The 20,594-nt window shown below is 48.7% G+C and overlaps 1 long non-coding RNA gene across 1 annotated transcript; it reads right to left on the bottom strand.

Annotated features, from left to right (window-relative positions):
- On the bottom strand, positions 1-14,139 carry LOC135826560 (uncharacterized). Its single transcript, XR_010555327.1, has 3 exons — positions 13,507-14,139; positions 9,844-9,914; positions 1-83 (listed from the first exon to the last, which is right to left on the bottom strand). It is a non-coding gene; the product is annotated as an uncharacterized LOC135826560 (long non-coding RNA).
- Between the last annotated feature and the right edge of the window lie 6,455 nt (positions 14,140-20,594).

Genomic DNA, 20,594 nt, shown 5'->3' with positions numbered 1-20,594 from the left:
CCTGCTGTCAAGTACGACGGGAGGCAACAGAGTACATCGTATTCCCTCAGCAGCAGCCAGTCTGCCAGTCAAGCATCTGTAGTCTGAAGCATTGAAAAGATTGACAGGAACAGTCATCTCAGTAAACAGTCAGACCTCGTTTAACCGCACACATCCGTTTTCCTCACATATATCCGGATAAGCAAGGGAACTGGATAATCGTACACACATACTGTATGTATGTATGTATTGTAGGGCTTTTACACGGCCGCTTGTTGGGAGACTTATCCCCTCTCTCCTGACTCACTTGTGAGGTCTGCATTCGACACTGAGGATATGTGGGCGAAGTGGCAGCCCGTCGATGCGAATGTATTTTCTTGATGTGTTCCTAAACACGTCGGGTGATGCGGTCACGACTCCGGCTAACTTTACCTGTTTTAAACCCGGCAACAGGTAAGTACAATGTGTAATGAATTCATGACAGCATGTCCTCCCAGCCATATAACATGCTCCCAATTCGTTTTACCCATACAAGGGGCTTGACTATCGAAAACAAACTACAGCCAGTGCACCCACAGGGACCGAAAGTTCGTACTACACGCTGGTTTTGTTCAACTCATGCTTGAAATTAGTTCGTCTTCACCAAAGTTCGCCGTACAGGAGTTCGTCGTAAACGAACAATTTTGACTTGATATTATGCCTGGCCAACCATAGGATTGGCCCTACTTCGTACTAGTGGAAAGTTCGTCTTACCAGCGTTCGTAACGAGGTTTGACTGTACATTGACCGGAGCAGATACACACACACACACACACACACACACACACACACACACACACACACACACACACACACACACACACACCCCTTTCTCGGATTTACGAATCACATCCACTCGCTCGCTGAGGGAGAGACAGCGACGCTTCTTGCTGGAGCATGTAGCCATGTTCCATCTCATGCGAAAGCCGACTACACTCCAACGAGGCTGCCGTGAACGTCGCTGTTCTGTTTTGTAGCCTACAGGAAGGTTGTTTCACTACAACTGCGTGCGTACAAGTACATGTGTACGAAGTCTACGGTAAGTGTGGTGTGCATACCTACGACGACCATGCCCGTATATGCGTATGCGACACGGCAGTAGATCGACACTGCCTGGATTTGAGAGCTACACTACAGCGCAGCCTCGGTACAGGCCAGGGCCAGTCGATCGCACTTGCAAGACAGAGCATTTTCACACATTGCAGTTGACAGCGCACTGGCAAGTACAGTTTCGCACCTGGCTGAACCTGGGGCGCGGTCGCTTACAGCAGATTTGAATGCAGCCACCGTGCATGAAATCGCGGCCGCTGGTCGCGCCCAGCAAATGGTCGCTCTGGACAGATCAGTTTGTATGTGAAACCGTTGGTGCACGGAAAATCGGTCGCTAACGGTAGATGGTCGCCTACAGCAGAGGTCGCTAACGGCAGATTTGACTGTACAATATCCCGAGTTACTGACGGTCGCAGTGCTTTGTTAATGTGGTGACCGCCAAACGCGCCAGAATGATAGGCCTGCCGATCGATCTTGTGCTTCACCAAAACTGGCTCAAGGGATGAAGAGCAAGGACCATTCTTGACCTTAGCACTCACAAGCTGCTCCTCTAAATGAGCGATGCGACCGCTGATCTCATTCAAGTGCTGCTGCTGCTGCTGTTGTGTTGCCCAGTGCTGCTGTAACTGAGCTGCAAACGCTGCATGTTGTGCTTCTGCCGTATGATCTGCTTGCACCGCTTGTGCTGCATTCAGCAATGCCCTTTGCAGCTGCGTCTGTGCGACATAAAGCTGCTATTACTGTTGTGCATTCTCTGATAGCAGTGCCCATAGCTGCTGCTGTTTCTCGGCTACTTCCTTGAATGTTGCGCTTGATGATTCTGTGTTGATCGATCTTGCCAGCATGAGGTCATGATGGCTTCTGCATCTCTGATCATAGCCTCAAAGAGCAGAGGAAAAATACCAAGATCAAGGTGCAGTATTTAAATGCACACATCGCGTATGTCTATCGGGAGGATTTGGGGTCTGGTGACATTGTTGTACTGTTTGGCATTTTGAAGTCTGGACCCAGATGCCACAAACCGACCATGGTCTTCGCTCAAAGTGGCAAGGGTTCTGTCAGGGAAGGGAGTGTCATGTGCCTTCTGCATGTCTTTCTTGGTGGTCAGACAGAACAGACAGGGTCTGACATCACTTGCTCCTGACAGCCCATACAACTTCATCATGAAGTCGTAATCTCCGAAGAGGCACTCTTTGATGGTCCTACTCTTCCAGGTCAATCCATGAAGGTTGACAATTTGCTCAGCGTATGGCTGAAACATCGTTGCCAAATTGGAGGGCGAATCCTTTCCAGCAAAGATCAAGAAGGGAACAGTGTTGCTCAGGGAGTTGGGGTGCAAGAGACGTTCACGAACTGGAAGCAAAGCTTAAACGAATGACCGCCATGGTCTCCTCCAATTTTCACATCTTCTGGCAGTGTCCCGTTCCACAGCAACGTGCCCCCAGTCTCGTTCCGCCCAACGAAGTGCAGAATGAGTTGCACGAGGTCCTCGAAGCCCACAACCGGACTCATCACGACGATGTCAGTGCTATTAAGAACAGGAACTTCTTCAGCGACGAGGGGGAACGGGAGCTCTTCCAATAACTGCTTCTGCATTTCCCGTTCCGACTTTAGTGGCAGACTGCACAGCTTGGGATAGCGGCGAAGCTTTTGCAAGCCATTCCAAGGGAGCTGGAGGTCAGCTTTGATGGTAAGTCTAATCCCCTTGGTCAAGCCTTCTGGGAGCAAGCCGGCCTCTCGCAGAAGATCCTCGCGTCGTGCCGTATGCAACGATTGCAGTGCGTGAATGCTCTGTACATCCTTCCCTTTCGCTCCCGCACATGCTGCTTCCTGGATGGTACTGAGAAGGCTTCCCTTCTCCTCAGAGTGGCAGAGGAGGCATCTGCAGATGACACCCTGGCAACAGGAACTTTGTGCCGCATGGAGTTACTGCCTCGTGTACGCTGTTCAACGCGACCATCATCGGATCGAGCTTCGTTAAGCTTCGTGAGGAGCTTCGACCCGACATCGCCGTGAGAGCACTGGGCAGTGCGCCCAGGACACTATCAACTGTGCTGGCGACAAATATCGTTTGGGCGGCGGGTTCTTGCCGAAGGCACAATCCGCTACATGCTGCGCCAATGTTCCGAGGGGTACTCTTGCTGGGCAGCCCTCAAACGCTAACTCACCAACATTGTCACAAGACACAACAAGCTCAGGTAGTGTGCTGCCAGCAAATGCGTGTGATTGTTTTTAAAAGTTGACAATAACGCCATACGGCTACTTCCTCCGCGTCATCGAAATTGTCGCAGTTTGACTAGTGACTTGTCACTTGTTACTGACAACTCCATAAGCTAAGCCATTCAGAACATATTACACAGAATGATAGTCTGAAGCCTAGAGTAACGTTCCAGGACAGTTGGACTGAGAGTTTTCATGCAGAGATGAAGTCCTCGTCGTCGCTGATGTCAATGGACGCAAAAATATCGTTCCGAAATATTTCAAGGAAGGTTGAAAGTTGGTCGCGCCTCATCTCAAACGCTTTGACTTTCTCCACAGGACAAGAGCTGCTATGCTTGTGGTCTGCTTGCTCTGGATGATTTCTACTTCACCACCAACGAAGCCTAGTAAGAATACACGATCAGTGCGAGGTCGGTTGATTACCGTCGGCGGAATCACCTCGATCTTGAAATGAACTTTTTTTAGCCGTGGCATGCCCATTTATTTTAGCTGTGTGGTCACAGCTCATGCAGGTAAGTGTACTATCACGTCCAGCGCGCCCTCTTTTTCAGCATCACTGCCCGGCCCTGATTCACTGGTATACCATTGTCGTGCTTACCACCAGTGATGGCACGGTGTGCTGGAACGCTGAAGAGCGACACTGGGAGATATCGTGGAAGTGGTCAAGCAAAAATGAGCCTGAGGGTTTCATTGGCTCCGGTGTGGCTCAGTATTCGCGGAGCGGTCTGTCGGAATCGCAAGAGAATACCTTCTGTGATGAAGTAGACGGATGGATTGAGAAGGGGTGGCTCGTACCTCATGATCCAGCGGTCCACGGAGAACCGGCTGCAGTACTTCCCCTGCTAGCAGTCAAACAAGAGCACAAGTTGACGACGCCTGTGAGACCGTGTTTGGACTACACTGCTTTGAACAAAGAGCTGGTATCCAACCCTGGTGCTAAAGCACCTGCGTGCCAAGAGAAGCTGCGGCAGTGGCGCGGTGCAGGAGATCCCGATTCATATGCTCTGATTGATATACGGAAGGCATATTTGCAAGTCCGTGTGTGCCCTGACCTATGGCGCTACCAGGTGGTGAAGTGGAAAGGTCAGACGTATGTCCTAACAAGAATGGGCTTTGGTCTGTCAGTAGCACCTAAGCTGATGGATTTGATTGTTCGGTACTCAACTCGCCAGTTTCCGGCTGTCGACAACTATATCGACGATCTATATGTACCCAAGGAGCAGACGGATGCCGTCGTCAAGCAGCTGGCAGAGTATGGACTCCCGACAAAGCCGGCGGAAGACCCGGCGACCGCGCGCGTTCTTGGCCTGCAGTTGAGGAAGGATGACAGCGGTGAGGTCAAGTGGGCTAGGCGAGATGGGCCCCGAACCGCGTTGCCGGACGTGTTGACACGTCGTGCAGTGTACAAGTGGTGTGGAGCATTGGTGGGCCACTACCCAGTTGCGAGCTGGCTTCGAGTGCACTGTAGCTGGTTGAAGCGTCTAACTAGCCTTCTCGGCTTGAAGTATGACGATCCGTTGCCTGACCAGCTCAAGAAGTTTTGCATTGATTTAGCCCAGCGCCTCAGCAGCGATGACCCAGTCGGCGGTGTGTGGCAAGGTCCCGGAAGTGCAGAGGATCCATGCAAAGTCTGGTGCGATGCTTCTGATATCGCGTATGGCGCGGCCTTGGAGTTCAATGGCTGTATCATCGAGGATTGCAGTTGGCTGAGAAAGATGGACGACAAGCGCCACATCAACTTGTCTGAACTGGATGCAGCTGCTGAGGGACTCAACCTCGCAGTCCAGTGGGGAGCGCGGCGAATCCAGCTGATGACCGACTCCAAAACCGTTGCTAGTTGGATCCAACAGCTTCTGACCGACTCCAAGCGCGTGAAGACCAGTGGGTTGCATAGCGTGCTTATCCAACGTCGTCTGCAGGTTATCGAAGAGACCGTGGCACAATTGGGTCTGGAAGTGGAAGTCATCTGGGTTCCGACAGCTGACAACAAGGCCGACCGGCTAACTCGCGTTCCTCAGAAGTGGACGCACTATGCTAAGACCCTGCTGAAAGATGATGTAGCTGCCATGGCCCTGACGGTGATTGGACCTGTGACTTTGGAGCAAGTCAGTGTTGCGCAACAGCAGTGCGCTGATGTCCGTCAAGCCATTGCCCAAGTGGAGAAGGGGGAGCCTGTGACGGTGGAGTGTTACAAGAAGATCGGCGGACAGCTTCTGGTTGACAAAGGCATGTTGTACCGGAGTGTGAAGCTGCCTGTGGAAGGTGGCGTTGCTGTGCCAGTGATACCAGAGTCGCTACAAGGTCAGCTTGTCAGTGCTGTGCACACCAACTCTGGTCATGCCAACTGGCAGACTATGCATGACATGCTGAGAGCTGAGTGCTATTTCCCGTCGATGTCGACAGCTTGCCAAGATTATGTGCGCCGATGCCAGGCCTGTGTCCGAGCAAGCACGAAGCGAGGTCCTGTTGGAGAGCCTGTTCGCCCGGACATCCCAGGAAAGCCTTGGAGTGAGATAGTCATTGACACCGTGGAGCTCGGTATCGATCGCTCAGGGCGGTATCACTGTGTGCTAGTCATTGTCGACGCTTTTACGAAGTGGGCAGATGCTATACCGCTACCTCGTCATGATGCCAAGTCAGTCGCTGAAGCTGTGACCAAGGTTTGCCTGCAGTTTGGCGCGCCTGAAGTCGTAAGGATGGATAACGGAACGGAGTTTGCGAATGCTGTTGTGAGTTCGCTGTTTCGCGTCTTTGGAACTAAGGTGCGCACTGGAGCAGCTTACCACCCGCAGTCACAGGGATCAGCAGAGCGGATGAACCGTACGCTCTTGACGATGATACGGAAGGTGCTTGACCGGTCATCTGATTGGAAGGACGACCTAGAAGTGCTGCTGTTTTACTACCGTACGCGGCCACACTCTGCCACCGGTATTAGCCCTATGGAAGCCATGTTTGGCTGGTTGCCACGTCATCTCATTGTGGAGAAGGATACTGCGGCTGAGTCTCTAAGTGCGTGGGTGACCAAGCTTGCGAACAGGGCTAGCCAGATACGCGACTTGGTGGAAGAGGAGCTGTCACGGCCTGACGCATGCAGCCCCGAGGCCGAGAACCCGTACAGCCGTGGAGACCGTGTGATGATGCTACGCCCACAGCGCCAGCAGAAGAGGCTCCCGCCATACGAGGATGGATGGGTCGTCACTGAGACTGTGACCCCTGTCACCGTGAGAATTCAGAGAGATGCAGGAGGCTTGCTGCAAATGAAGACGGTCAACGTGTCACTTATCAAGCCTGATGTCTCGGACCCGACAGATGGTGTGAGTGCCGATGATACAACAGAAGACCAGCCAGTAGAGCCTGAGGAAGTAATGCGTCTTCGACCCCGTGATGGCCTGAATGCCCCGGCTAGGTTCCGCCAGTAATGCCAACTGGTGGGAACGTGTAATCGAACTATGACTCTGTCTTGTGTAGTTGACATTACTTCTTACCTCTTGTTGCCTGTCATGTGATTCATGTGCATGATTCATCCGGTGGATGCGGCTTGCTGTGGTACGCATGCATGCTCCAGTTCCTTTCTGATACACGCTGCTCTCAGCTCTTTTTACAGGAGTTCTGGGGTGTTCCGATGGCGATGGTTTTGTGAACAAAGTTCTCTCTCTTGTTGTACTGTCGTATGTATTAGCACAAACAATAACCTTCCAGTTAGTATAATTACTTGTCCAGACCTGTGTGGTGTTTTGGCCGTGGTATGCCTGAGACCGGTTGTGGGGGTAATTTTCTAACACCATGGTACGGCACCTGCGCGTGCATCACTAGCACTACATGTAGAGTCTACACGGCTCTTGCAGGTACAATCATGTACTGAGTGTCTCGGCCAGAGCGACAAATTTTATCGCTGTTGCAGGCATTTAGTTTGCTGACCCCTCGATGTTTCTCCAAGCGCTGCCACTTGTTCCACGAAGTCATTCTCACCCCAGCTAAGGTAAAACAGTGATGAGGCTTGAGTGAATGGCCATAAGCACGAGAAATGTGCAGGCTGCAACGCCTGACTGATCTCAGCGAGTCGAAATTACCATCGCAGCGACATCAGCGAAGAAATTGCGTCTAGTTCAAAAATTCCAGCTTCCAATAACAGAAAATAGAACTTTGCCGTCACCCTATACTGATGACCATTGCCTATATCCGATTCCTTACCTGTGGTACGAGTGCTGGTGAGTAAATACCCCGTTTTATATCAAAAGTCAAACTGCGACAATTTCGATGACGCGGAGGAAGTACAAGAAAAGCAAACAGTGCTGGCTTTCAGCCAACCCACAACGCACGAAACGCAGAACAATTTGCTGCAGCACGGCAACTCCACAGCACGATTCACGACAAGGCCGCAAATAGGGCAGACCAACGAACTGGGTACAAACGTGAATCTGTCTGGCAACAGAGGCAATCCACACGCATGGCTTCAAGTACGTAATGAGGAGAGCATTGACGGGTCCACATCGATACCATGGGTGGGTGAGGGTTGAGTAGGCCGTGGCGCCGCACACACGCCGTGAAGGGATTTCGCTTTCTTTTGTCCTCCACCCTTTCTGGCCGCAGCAATAGCCGTGCATGTGCTGCACTTCGTGTCTGTATGTGCACACCATTGGTGCAAAGCTGGCAGTTTCAGACCACAACCATCACTACAGTCCATTTCAAAACTATAGACGCGTAGGGTTTTTGAAATATTTCAAATTTGGCTGGAACTTTTTGAGAAGAGTTTTCGGAATATTGCTCAGAACCGCTCCACAATTACTCTCATATAGTTTCTAAACAATTGGATAACAGACGCCCAATTTTGAAAAATTTATGCACAAAGTGATCACAGATTTTATGTGGTATAGATGCTGGCATAACGGTTTTTGCCTAGGTACGCGTCTATAGTTTTGAAATGGACTGTAATAGCAATAGCACCACTTCCTTCTGTCTTCATGACAGACATCATGCTATCAAAACACGCCTTGCAAAAAATGACTTGGTTGTACATCCTCCTTATCTTCTTCCACTTTCACACCTAAACGCACGTGTAGCATGGCTACTTTATGACACGTAATTTGTATACACATAAATAGTACACCGTAGGAATGCATGGATAGCAGTGCGCATACTCGCACTGCCTGGTCTTCTTCTTCTCCTTGTGAGACAATGAACGAATATTGATAACTACTTACGTAACTACAAGTATGATTGTGCTTTGAGTGCTGAGAGTATACGAGTTACAATGGTGGCAGCGGTGGGATTCGAACCCACGCCATCGAAATGACTGGAGGTATACGAGTTACACACGGAATATTTCCAGGGAGTTATCCTTGACATTATAGGTTACGGCACTCCAAGATTTGTTGCCCTTACGGTGGGTTGGTAATTCACAGCCACCCAAACGACACAGGGAATGCAAATGCTCCACATGAAACGCATAGTCATGATCAGGTTCATCGTAACACTCCACACAACCTAAGCATAACCTAAGCACACAAATTTGCAACTTTTGAAAACAAGCACAATGTACCTTCGCGTAAGTTGCCGAGAACATGGATCTGCCCCTCAGAACACGAAGAACCTTTCTCAGCGTGGAAACGAAAGATTGTCCTACCTGGAAAAACCTCCCAAGGTTATGGCATTTGCTCCAGTGGGGTATACCAGGCGTCTCCAACTCCACTTCGAATCGTTACCAAAGTCTCACTACGTAGCAGCGTTCAACAAGGAAGTCAGCAAAGAAACAGTTCGGCCGGGAAAGGAACAGTTTTTTTCCGGCTCGGTTCCTGCATAGTCCCTACACTACCGCATACATAGAGCTACTTGGTGTGATTCTCGTTGTTCTGTGCAGCTCGGAAGCCTGGGCCTCGATATCTGCATAAGTTGACTGTCGTGTCAAGTATTTCGGGAATTTTTTTAATTTGAGTGCTGGGTTTCCCCGCAATCGCGACTACTGAGCCTGTACTCATACCCACGCTGCTGTGCACTAGTTCACGCGACTGTGAGACAGCCGTGACCTTGGCATGTACATGCACCATGCAAGACTGGTGTATGCCCCCCCCCCCCCCCCCACACACACACACTCCCGCACGGCCGTCGGGTAGCATTCAAACAGACGGAAAAGTCTGCGGCGGCACTATCTTCTCCACTTCCACTCGTGTCATTATGTGAATGGAAAGGTATAGTGCTGCTCCATGAAATCCACCTTAGTGAGACCAGTTTGCACCCTGCACACATGAAAATACCAGGTTTTCCAGACTTGGACTTCATGGCACCCGGGGTATACTTGCCTTACGTGATTGGATTTCGTTGAGCAGAACTGTACTGTAGATGATCCGGCTTCAAGTCTTTCATTGCATGGCTTTCTGCTCGCTTGATAGACTTGGAAATGATGGTGGGTCGTGACACGCACTGGCGCGCACGAACGCACGCCCACACCAGTATTCACACACACGCACGCACACGCCCTCACATATACACACACACACACGCGCGCACACACACACACGCGCGCGCACACACACACACACACACGGTATTGTGACTTACCGGCGGTCAAGTATGCACGGAGGCAACAGGGTACGCCGTATTCCTTCAGCAGCAGCCAGCCGTGCAGGAATCTGCAGTTTGAGCCATTGAAAAGGGTTGACAAGAATAGTAATATCATCAGATAGTATCAAGAGTCCATAAACCTCTGTACATGGGGGTCCGCGCGGCGGAATTCCAACATAACGTCCAACATGACGTACACGTCGTTGCGCTCGTACTAATCCCTGGTTCCAAGCACTGCAGAATGCGGAGTTTTGTCCCCTGTGTGCCTCAGTGGCATGCCAGCCATTGGCGCGCCTGGTTGTGATGAAGCCGAGACCCAAGGTCGGCAGAGCATCCCAGACCACGCCACCACTCCCCTTATTCATGGCTCACACGTGACGGGTTTACGTGGCTCTGGTAGAAAAAAATGACATAATGTTGGACTTCCACCGCGCAGTGGGCCTACAGCAGCCACAGCCCAGTTGCACACTCTTGGACTTATGGACTCTTGATAGCATCATACCCAGACATGGTGAGAAGTGCTACTCGTGTAACATTTGTGTCGCTTCTTCCAATGATCATAATTATGGGAGAAGAGAATGTTGTGTAATAGGATACACACGTTTCCCTTAGCAATGAGAGCCACCCACATAGAAGAGCGCATGCTCCAGTGGATGTCTAGTCTTGAGTTGTTGTTGTCCTGTTCTCCTTCTCATTCTTATCTACACTCAAGGCTAGAAAGCCCCTGTGTTCTGATGCGAGGGGACTTCGTTTAGCCGGGAGCTTAGAGTTGAATGAATAAAAGAATTTTGAGTAAAGTGTAGAAAAGAAGCGTTTTGGAGACTATTATGGTAATCAAGAGTACTAACAGTGTGGTAACTCTGCTTTATTACAATACTTCCTCCAAAAGTATTGTAATAAAGCAAAAGCAAAACTTCGTCGCTTTTTTGTGTTCTTGTCATGATCTTTCTGTAGGCATTATTAGACAAACATGTCAGTGATCTATCCCCTGCATAGGGTACCCACAGTGTCGTCCATTGTTCTGACAGGCGTTTGAACCACCGAAAACTTCGAAAAGCGTGGAGTCCTTGAGAAAATCGGCGAACCATAACCGTTTCTTGACAGGATGACACCAGAACACAACAAACGGGGCATGAAACAAAAGTGCGAAAATGAGAAACAGTTTGAAAGACTGCGTGGCGCGAAGAAAGGCCCAGAATTCATGCAGAAGGCGGCCAGCCACTGCTGTACCAGCACGATGGTACGCGTCCTCACACAGCCAAAATAAATCAATGCACGTGTGTTTGCGGCGCAGGGGAAAGCAAAAGGGTTGATCATTCAGATTGTTGTTCAGCCTGCGCAAAGTCCCAATCTCAACGTAGACGACTTGGCGTTCTTCCACAGCCTGCAGACAGACGTATCACTCGTGGCGAAGGAAAAAAGAAAGGAGCTTCTGCAGGCTGTGGAAACGTGCTGGGATGAGTACCCCGATGCCAAGATGAGGAGCATTTGGTTGTGTCCGCATGGCTCTTTCCATGGCATTCTGGAGAGTCTGAGCGGCAGAGACAACAACTACCAGCGCAGCCGTGAAGGTCGTCAATCTCACAGTTCGAGCAAAGAACTTGGCGATCTCCACAATCAAATCGTGTCTCAGCAACTTGTAAAGGCTGCAAGACAATAGCTGACAGTGCTGGAGGCGAAAGTCAGTGAGGATGCCGACTCGATATCATCAAGGAGTGAGTCGTCATCAAATTCAGACGAAGAATGAAGGACTGCTTTGAAACGAGCTGTGTGAAATCTGTAAATAACTATCTCTCATATGCTGCTTTGTTTTCCACTTTCCAAAGCGTTTTGGTAGCCATGGAATGCTTTGGACTGAACTGTTAAAATGCAACGAAGTTTTGCTTAGCAGAGGAGGTAGTAACAAACATGCGAGAGCAACGTGAATGTGGAATGTACATGTAAAAAGAAGAAGTGTTCAGTACGGTTTTTTCTGGATAGGCGAGGGAACCGGATAATCGAACCCACATACTGTATGTATGCATGACATATGTTGTAAATCGGTAACCAACGATTTTCTTCCGGATGGCGAGGGATGTGGATAAAAGAGGACCGGGTAAGTGAAGTCTGACTGTGTAGGGAACAGAAAGAGGTGCGAAAAACGAAATAGAGAGCAAAGCGTTGTCCAGTCTCGTCGGGTCAGATGAAAAAACCTATTACTACAATGAATGTACGGACGAAATGAAGACAGCAACAAGGAACAACAGTATGTCGTTGCACAATGGGTTTATTCAACAATGGTTGCCACTATTTTCCTTCCCTGCAGAGCAATGCCAAATTCTCATCACGGCTGCATGGAGTCAGGAACGGTAGAACAATCGCAAGTGATAATGGATTCACACGCAAAACCTGTTGTGCATGCAATTTTTCTCGTGTAAACAGGCCCTGCGGAGTGGGGGGGGGGGGGGGTGCCCCCTCCCCACGATCCACTTTGACTAGAATTCTCAATGTGTTTCCAATAGATAGAAGACCTGGGCAACCTGTAATCAGACCTTAGGGTCTGTTGGGAATGCCCAAGTTAATACAATACAAAAGCCTGAAACAATGATATTTTGCAAGCGCTGCCTACTAGACTTTTTTTCTTCGGACTTTTCCTTCAGTATGTGACGAACGGAAAGGCAGTAGGAACGTGAACCGGCATTTTTGATCCAAATTTAATCATTCACACAAATTTACCACTGCCTTCGTGTACATTTTTGAAAATAGAGTAGGTGCTGGACTCGCAGTCACCCACCTGAAGTCAACCCCGTGCATTAGGCCTTGGCGGATAATGCTCAAAAAGGTAACAGATTCTGCTCGAAAAGCAGTGAAATTGGCAGAACCATACAAACCGTATAGCGGGCAATTCCTCGAATTCTGCTCCATTTCTTTATCCACATACCAAACATGCATGAAACTTACCAGAAAAAGTACCGATTCTGCCAATTTTTCTGCCGGCATTATCCGCCAAGGCCTACCGTGCACGTGTCATGTCGGCAGGTGAAAACAGGGGGGGGGGGGGCTTATTTTTCTCATGTAAGGCCACACGTTTTTTATTTCCATGTTTCTCGTCACCCGAAAATCTAAAATCGTATGCGATGGGTGGAAAAATGACCGAAAAATTATAAAAGTTTACAAGATCTTTGGTCATACTGAAATCGACCAGTACACCGCGTAAAATAGCATCCAAAGTTAGCAACTAGTAGACCTGCGTGGTAGGAGCTTCTGTGCACGTGCAGCTAGATTGCTCAACAAAAACTGCCGGCCTCGCATCATCATGGCCAGGTGTCGCGCAGGCCAGGCCAGGGTGCATATGTGCATGTGCTGGTCCCCACAGTGCAGCACTTTTTTTCTTTCTTTCTTCCAGACTCCTGAATCATATGCGCGCGGTTGACGCGAAACATAGAAATAAAAACGTGTGACCCTAAACTGCCTCCTCCTCACGAGCTACTTGACTAGAATCCTGAACGTGTTTCCAATAGATAGAAGACCTTGGCACCCTGTAATAAGGCATTAGGGTCGGTTGGGAATGCTCTAGTTAATACAATCCAAAACCTGAAACAATGATACCGGTATTCTTTTGCAAGCACTGCCTACTAGACTTTCAAACAGCTCTAAAAAAAAAAGGTTCGTATGGCTCACCTGCATTCGGGTCATTCTGATCTTTCGCCTTGAGAGATACGCGCTCCAAAGTTCAGATCCGGCTAGGCCACCGGCGAATAGAATAGGGACATAGTCACTCGCCTGGGGCGCTCCATGAAGTTTGGCCGAAACCACCAAAGAAGTGCTCAGGGAGGCAGGCATGTTTCAATGGTAGGTGGCGAAAAGTCTTGACGCACTTCGAGTCGTTGCCGACAGGAGACTCGTCAGGTTGACCGCCGCTGTCTTCGTGCAGTGTATCGAATGCCATACCAGAGAGCGAGATACGCTGCCAAACTAGTGACGGGAAAGCCTTTTCACTCCTGTCTCCAACTATTCTTATGGACGGCAGTGGAAAATACCGACTGTCGGTCTTGTTGGGTCAACTGTCAACCTGCTTTTTTTCTCCAGAAATAAAAACATTCCAACAAATACAACGACTACGGAACGCGAGCAGAATATTTGGAAGTAACTCGTTTGTGCTCCGGCCATGGCCAGGTTCTTCTGGTCCTCTAACTCGAGCACATCCCGAGTACACAGACGTCTTTCACCAGAGTACTTAGTATCTAGTTTACCAGACTGGCAGGAGAGCTGTCCTTGTCACTTGGCTTCTGCAAACTTTGAAAAGACTGCAGAACGGAACTGTGGTATGCTGCGAGTTCGAAGCGCGTAAAACAACAGTGCAACTAGTGTTGAAGAAATCTTGCACCTGTGAACCAGGTGATGGTGAACTGTGCATGTGTGGAGTAGAGTGTTGGCAGCAGCAAGCAAGCACTTGAAGCAGGGAGCACAGTTAGTAGATCTACTCCCTGGTAACGCGGTTGGCACTGGCAGTGTTGCACGTTTTTGGATGGCGATTTTGGATGCACTTGTGTTACCATGGTTACGGTTTAGGTCCAGCATATCGATTTCAGCGCGAGTGGACCGTATGCGTGTTAAAACAAAATGGCGTCACGATTTATTGAAAGTGGTATAGTTGGTGGTACGAATGTTCAAACGCATTTGAACTTCATACTGTTCGTCTTCTTTTTGACATGCTCTCTTTCCATCGTCCTTAGCTTTTGTTTGTTGAGAGCTGTTTTGGCTTTCTCCTATACCTCTGGGGGATGCCAAGTGATGGTTTTGAGAGGCTGGTGATGGCTGTGAGCGAGAGTTTGCCGATCGGCGTCGTCCTCGCTATAGCGATGAAAATACTAGTTACTGCGCATCTGGCAGATATCACAACACGTCGGAGCGTCCAGGAGCAAAGGAATCTTGGTTTTTCACTGGAATCTAGTTCCTCCAGCATCGTGTAGCCCACCGTCGGTGAATGGCCGTCCAGAAAGGTCGAACCTGGTCTTCTGCAGCATCTCGCAGTCCTGCGAGGCACACTGAATACGCCTGTCATGTATTCTACAAATAAAAATCACGAAGTAGTGGACTTTATAGTGATGAGTCTATCCTGTATGCTGCAAAAGACGCAGGAAATGTGACTGGTGTCCGTACACTGGACGCCAATATCATCCCAGTCTTCTCCTGCAGGATCTGTTTGACATTGATTGACATACCGGTATGCAGTGGGTCGACATTGGCCTGGTTTGGCAGCTATCTGCCTGGGTGGATGTAGCAGGTTTGCATTGGCGCGTCGTCCAGTCCGACATTTTCTTGTAACTGTGGAGTACCGGCAGGGTTTGAGAGGTTGCTCGTGCTGTGAACACATCTCTACTGCCTGTCTCATCCTGGAAGTGCCGTCTCGCCGCTTCCTTGCTCTACAGTCACGCCGTTATTTCGCTTTGTTTCGTGGTGCAGCTCAAAACCTGCCCAAACAACTGTGAGCTCGCAACATGGTATGGACAAATTGCACCACTCATGCTGGCTAACTAAAACCGGGATAGTCGAGTAAGCGAGTTCACTCCCTGGGCCATGGCAAGATCTGTTCAGCGCGGGATATTCCAACCTCCAAGTGCATAGTCACCGACCGATCCATGCGATGGTGGTTGACCTACAAAGAGCCAAGGTCTACGTGTACTACTAGTGGATGCTGTCTACATGCAGTCAACAAAATCAAAGTACCTCAGTATGCCCCAGAACAGGGCATGTGCATCTATAGCATGACACAACAGGGGTTCTGGTGGCACCTGTCAAACAAGCAGTAGCGACTAGTGCCAGCTACCTATTGGAGGCTAGCCGCTACAGTCTGTCACTGGAGATAATTATTATGTTCACTGTTTAGACTGAGCACAATCAATGATGCCCAATCAATCTGCCCAATGTGTGTTCTGTTCCACCTAATTATAACGTCCCATTCCATCAACCCTACTACATGCACATGTCGTCACTCTAGCATGACTTGTGTTATTATTGTTTATTTTGATTCGCACGATAAATAGAGAACAATAAACGTTAACTTGACCGAAGGATAAAGGCGACTGCAGATAGAGGAACACATCGAGGTACAGGTACCGGCATCAATACAGTATCAGAGAGAAACAAACAAAAATGAGAGGTACGCAGAAAAAACTCTCGTAAGCCCAAGGGGAAGTGGTTGATGAGGGATGAATGCACTCTCCACGCTCATCTACACTGTTCGTGGAAATGCACACATACATACAATAATATACAACATAGCAATAGCATGCACAGAACCGAACAATTTCATGTTCACACATGGAAGCACAGACCTGAACATTAGTACCACAAGCCGATACAGACAATATCCCCATACACACAGACGCACACACACACACAATGTCCCATGTATGCGCCCGTGGCGAGAAAAGCACGCAAATCTACAAATGCACTGGATGTGAACCCACAGATTTTCTCTTATAGCAACGATAGCGGATCTGATTCTGAATGAAACACACACACACAGACACACACAATACAATCATTGAATGCCCATCCGCAGATGATGGCAGGTCCTGAAAGAACAGGCAGTGTTCCAGTAATGGGGAACAGAACTTCGAGTGGCGAGTGAGGTATACACACACACACACACGTGCGTGCGCGGGCACACACTAAAGTATTCAGAAATAGAATCGACATTGTAGTATTCATTGGTTGGGGAATGGAAAGGAAAATAAAACATTGCTGTAGGTTATTGTTGTAAGGACATTGGGAGCACAACAGAAAGGTAAGCAACTTGCTTTGAAGCAAAGAAAGTTATTATTCCACGGATCTCAGAAGGAAGGAACGTTCCAGAATGCTGCACTGGCAACAGGCGGCCTGCATGTGCGCGGCCCCTGCAGTCGGTCCAGCTGCCGGCCTTGCAGTGCCGGTATGAATGTGCAGTACAGCATGTCACATAGTATCGCAGCCTGGACAAATAGGCGCTGGGAAGTCCTAGTTATGTGCTCACCTACACCACGATGCACCAATCTTCTGAGCTACTTTGGCAACAACTTTGTCCACTTGAGACTCCCATGGGCTGAGCCAGTTGTTGAGGGCTGCACCAAGGTGGACGGCAATGACCGCTGATGGCAAGGCAATCCATGACACACAGTCACTAGGGCATCGTCAACATGGCGCTGAGGCTGGATCGATAAAATCAACCTTTAGGCTGCCGCGGGGTTGACAACGAGGCCGCTGTCTCGAAGCTAGTCAGTCAGCCTGGTCACCGCCATTGACGAACCAGTCGCCACCGCCAGCAGTGGCGGTAGGTTGTGACAAGTGTGGTGCAATATTGTCAGCAAATTCAGTACTTAGGATAAGATGAGTGACAAAGGAAACGTTGTGTTTGATAATATTGAAGTGAATAGGGATGATCACAAACCCTGCGCGTACTCCACCGTGAGTTACAAGAAAATTCCGGACTGGACGACGAGCAAACGCCAACCTGCTACATCCAACCAGGCAGATACTATTACGATAGCTGCCAAACCAGGTCAATGCCGACCTACTGCATAATGTCAATGTCAAACAGATCCTGCAGGAGAAGACTGGGGTGTTGGCGTCCAGTCACTGAGTGTACAGACACCAGTCACATTTCCTGCGTCTTTTGCAGCATACAGGCTGAGACTCATCACTGTAGAGTCCACTACTGCATGAGTTTTATTTGTACAATACATGGCAGGCGTACACGGTGTGCGTCGCAGGACTGCGAGGTGCTGCAGAAGACCAGGTTCGACCTTTCTGGACCGCCATTCACCAACGGTGGGCTACACGATGCTGGAGGAACAAGATTCCAGTGAAAACCCAAGATTCCTTTGCTCCTGGACGCTCCGACGTGTTGTGATATCTGCCAGGTGCGCAGTAACTAGTATTTTCATCGCTACAGCGAGGACGACGCCGATCGGCAAACTCTCGCTCACAGCCATCACCAGCTTCTCAAAACCATCACTTGGCATCCCCCAGAGGTACAGGAGAAAGCCAAAACAGCTCACAACAAACAAAAGCTAAGGACGATGGAAAGAGAGCATGTCAAAAAGAAGACGAACAGTACGAAGTTCAAATGGTTTTGAACACTCGTACCACCAACTATACCACTTTCAATAAATCGTGACGCCATTTTGTTTTAACATGAATATCGCGGGTTGATCGTATTATTATTATTATTATTATTATTATTTGAAACTCGGGTATTGAGCCAATAATAAAAGGAGAAAGGGAAAAGGACATATGGAAACGAGTTAAGAGTAACTCTCCACCACTGTAACTAGATACTATATACAGTCAGAAAGTGCAACAACTAGGCACAAAACTGACAGAGTACTGAGACATTCGACGTCCTGACACCTAGCTTCAACACATCTCCGTAGCGCTAACCGACAGCCTTCCAACTTGGAAGGTTCGAGGTTATGGAAAGACCAAAGAGGGGAAGGCAAGCGCAACGAAAACGAGCACAAGCTACAGTCCCAACGGAACAAAGAATGTCGATTGTCACTGGACGATGACGAGACCAGTAGGCGATTTGACAAAGCGGTCTAACTACAATTCGAAGCAGCAAAGCAGCACACCACCCAACTTGGGTGGGTCAAAAATATCAAAGATAAGTTAAGAAGGGGGAAGCTTTGCGAGAACGAATTGTACAAGCCGAAATCTAAACTCCTACAGTACTCCTCATGCATGACATTGTGATGGACTAGTTAACTACAAAACAAGTTGTTTCACACGACGTACGTTTCGCCGTATGGTTCGTGACGGCTCATCAGGTGTGCAATTTGAAACTCGGGTATTGAGCCAATAATAAAAGGAGAAAGGGAAAAGGACATATGGAAACGAGTTAAGAGTAACTCTCCACCACTGTAACTAGATACTATATACAGTCAGAAAGTGCAACAACTAGGCACAAAACTGACAGAGTACTGAGACATTCGACGTCCTGACACCTAGCTTCAACACATCTCCGTAGCGCTAACCGACAGCCTTCCAACTTGGAAGGTTCGAGGTTATGGAAAGACCAAAGAGGGGAAGGCAAGCGCAACGAAAACGAGCACAAGCTACAGTCCCAACGGAACAAAGAATGTCGATTGTCACTGGACGATGACGAGACCAGTAGGCGATTTGACAAAGCGGTCTAACTACAATTCGAAGCAGCAAAGCAGCACACCACCCAACTTGGGTGGGTCAAAAATATCAAAGATAAGTTAAGAAGGGGGAAGCTTTGCGAGAACGAATTGTACAAGCCGAAATCTAAACTCCTACAGTACTCCTCATGCATGACATTGTGATGGACTAGTTAACTACAAAACAAGTTGTTTCACACGACGTACGTTTCGCCGTATGGTTCGTGACGGCTCATCAGGTGTGCAATTTGAAACTCGGGTATTGAGCCAATAATAAAAGGAGAAAGGGAAAAGGACATATGGAAACGAGTTAAGAGTAACTCTCCACCACTGTAACTAGATACTATATACAGTCAGAAAGTGCAACAACTAGGCACAAAACTGACAGAGTACTGAGACATTCGACGTCCTGACACCTAGCTTCAACACATCTCCGTAGCGCTAACCGACAGCCTTCCAACTTGGAAGGTTCGAGGTTATGGAAAGACCAAAGAGGGGAAGGCAAGCGCAACGAAAACGAGCACAAGCTACAGTCCCAACGGAACAAAGAATGTCGATTGTCACTGGACGATGACGAGACCAGTAGGCGATTTGACAAAGCGGTCTAACTACAATTCGAAGCAGCAAAGCAGCACACCACCCAACTTGGGTGGGTCAAAAATATCAAAGATAAGTTAAGAAGGGGGAAGCTTTGCGAGAACGAATTGTACAAGCCGAAATCTAAACTCCTACAGTACTCCTCATGCATGACATTGTGATGGACTAGTTAACTACAAAACAAGTTGTTTCACACGACGTACGTCGTGTGAAACAACTTGTTTTGTAGTTAACTAGTCCATCACAATGTCATGCATGAGGAGTACTGTAGGAGTTTAGATTTCGGCTTGTACAATTCGTTCTCGCAAAGCTTCCCCCTTCTTAACTTATCTTTGATATTTTTGACCCACCCAAGTTGGGTGGTGTGCTGCTTTGCTGCTTCGAATTGTAGTTAGACCGCTTTGTCAAATCGCCTACTGGTCTCGTCATCGTCCAGTGACAATCGACATTCTTTGTTCCGTTGGGACTGTAGCTTGTGCTCGTTTTCGTTGCGCTTGCCTTCCCCTCTTTGGTCTTTCCATAACCTCGAACCTTCCAAGTTGGAAGGCTGTCGGTTAGCGCTACGGAGATGTGTTGAAGCTAGGTGTCAGGACGTCGAATGTCTCAGTACTCTGTCAGTTTTGTGCCTAGTTGTTGCACTTTCTGACTGTATATAGTATCTAGTTACAGTGGTGGAGAGTTACTCTTAACTCGTTTCCATATGTCCTTTTCCCTTTCTCCTATTATTATTATTAATATTATTTATATTATTATTTGTATGCTGCCGGTCGAATCACCTGCTGGTTAGATAATGTTATTTTAGAAGACACACTGCGGCTTCGTCAGTGAATCGTCACAATCAGCTCTCTGCATCGTCGAACGCCCCAAATTCTAGCAGAAGCCATTCGTTTGTGGCTTCTGGCGGCAAACAGATCTATCCGGATTCTTTGGGCAACTGTGGGCCCTCGTTGGACAAAAGGTGACATCATCAGCTTAGCTATACACTCGAAACACACAACTTTCCACTTG

This window comes from Sycon ciliatum, chromosome 10 (assembly GCF_964019385.1).
Source record: "Sycon ciliatum chromosome 10, ocSycCili1.1, whole genome shotgun sequence".
NCBI lineage: Eukaryota > Metazoa > Porifera > Calcarea > Leucosolenida > Sycettidae > Sycon > Sycon ciliatum.
This window is presented reverse-complemented; position numbering and strand designations above follow the sequence as displayed.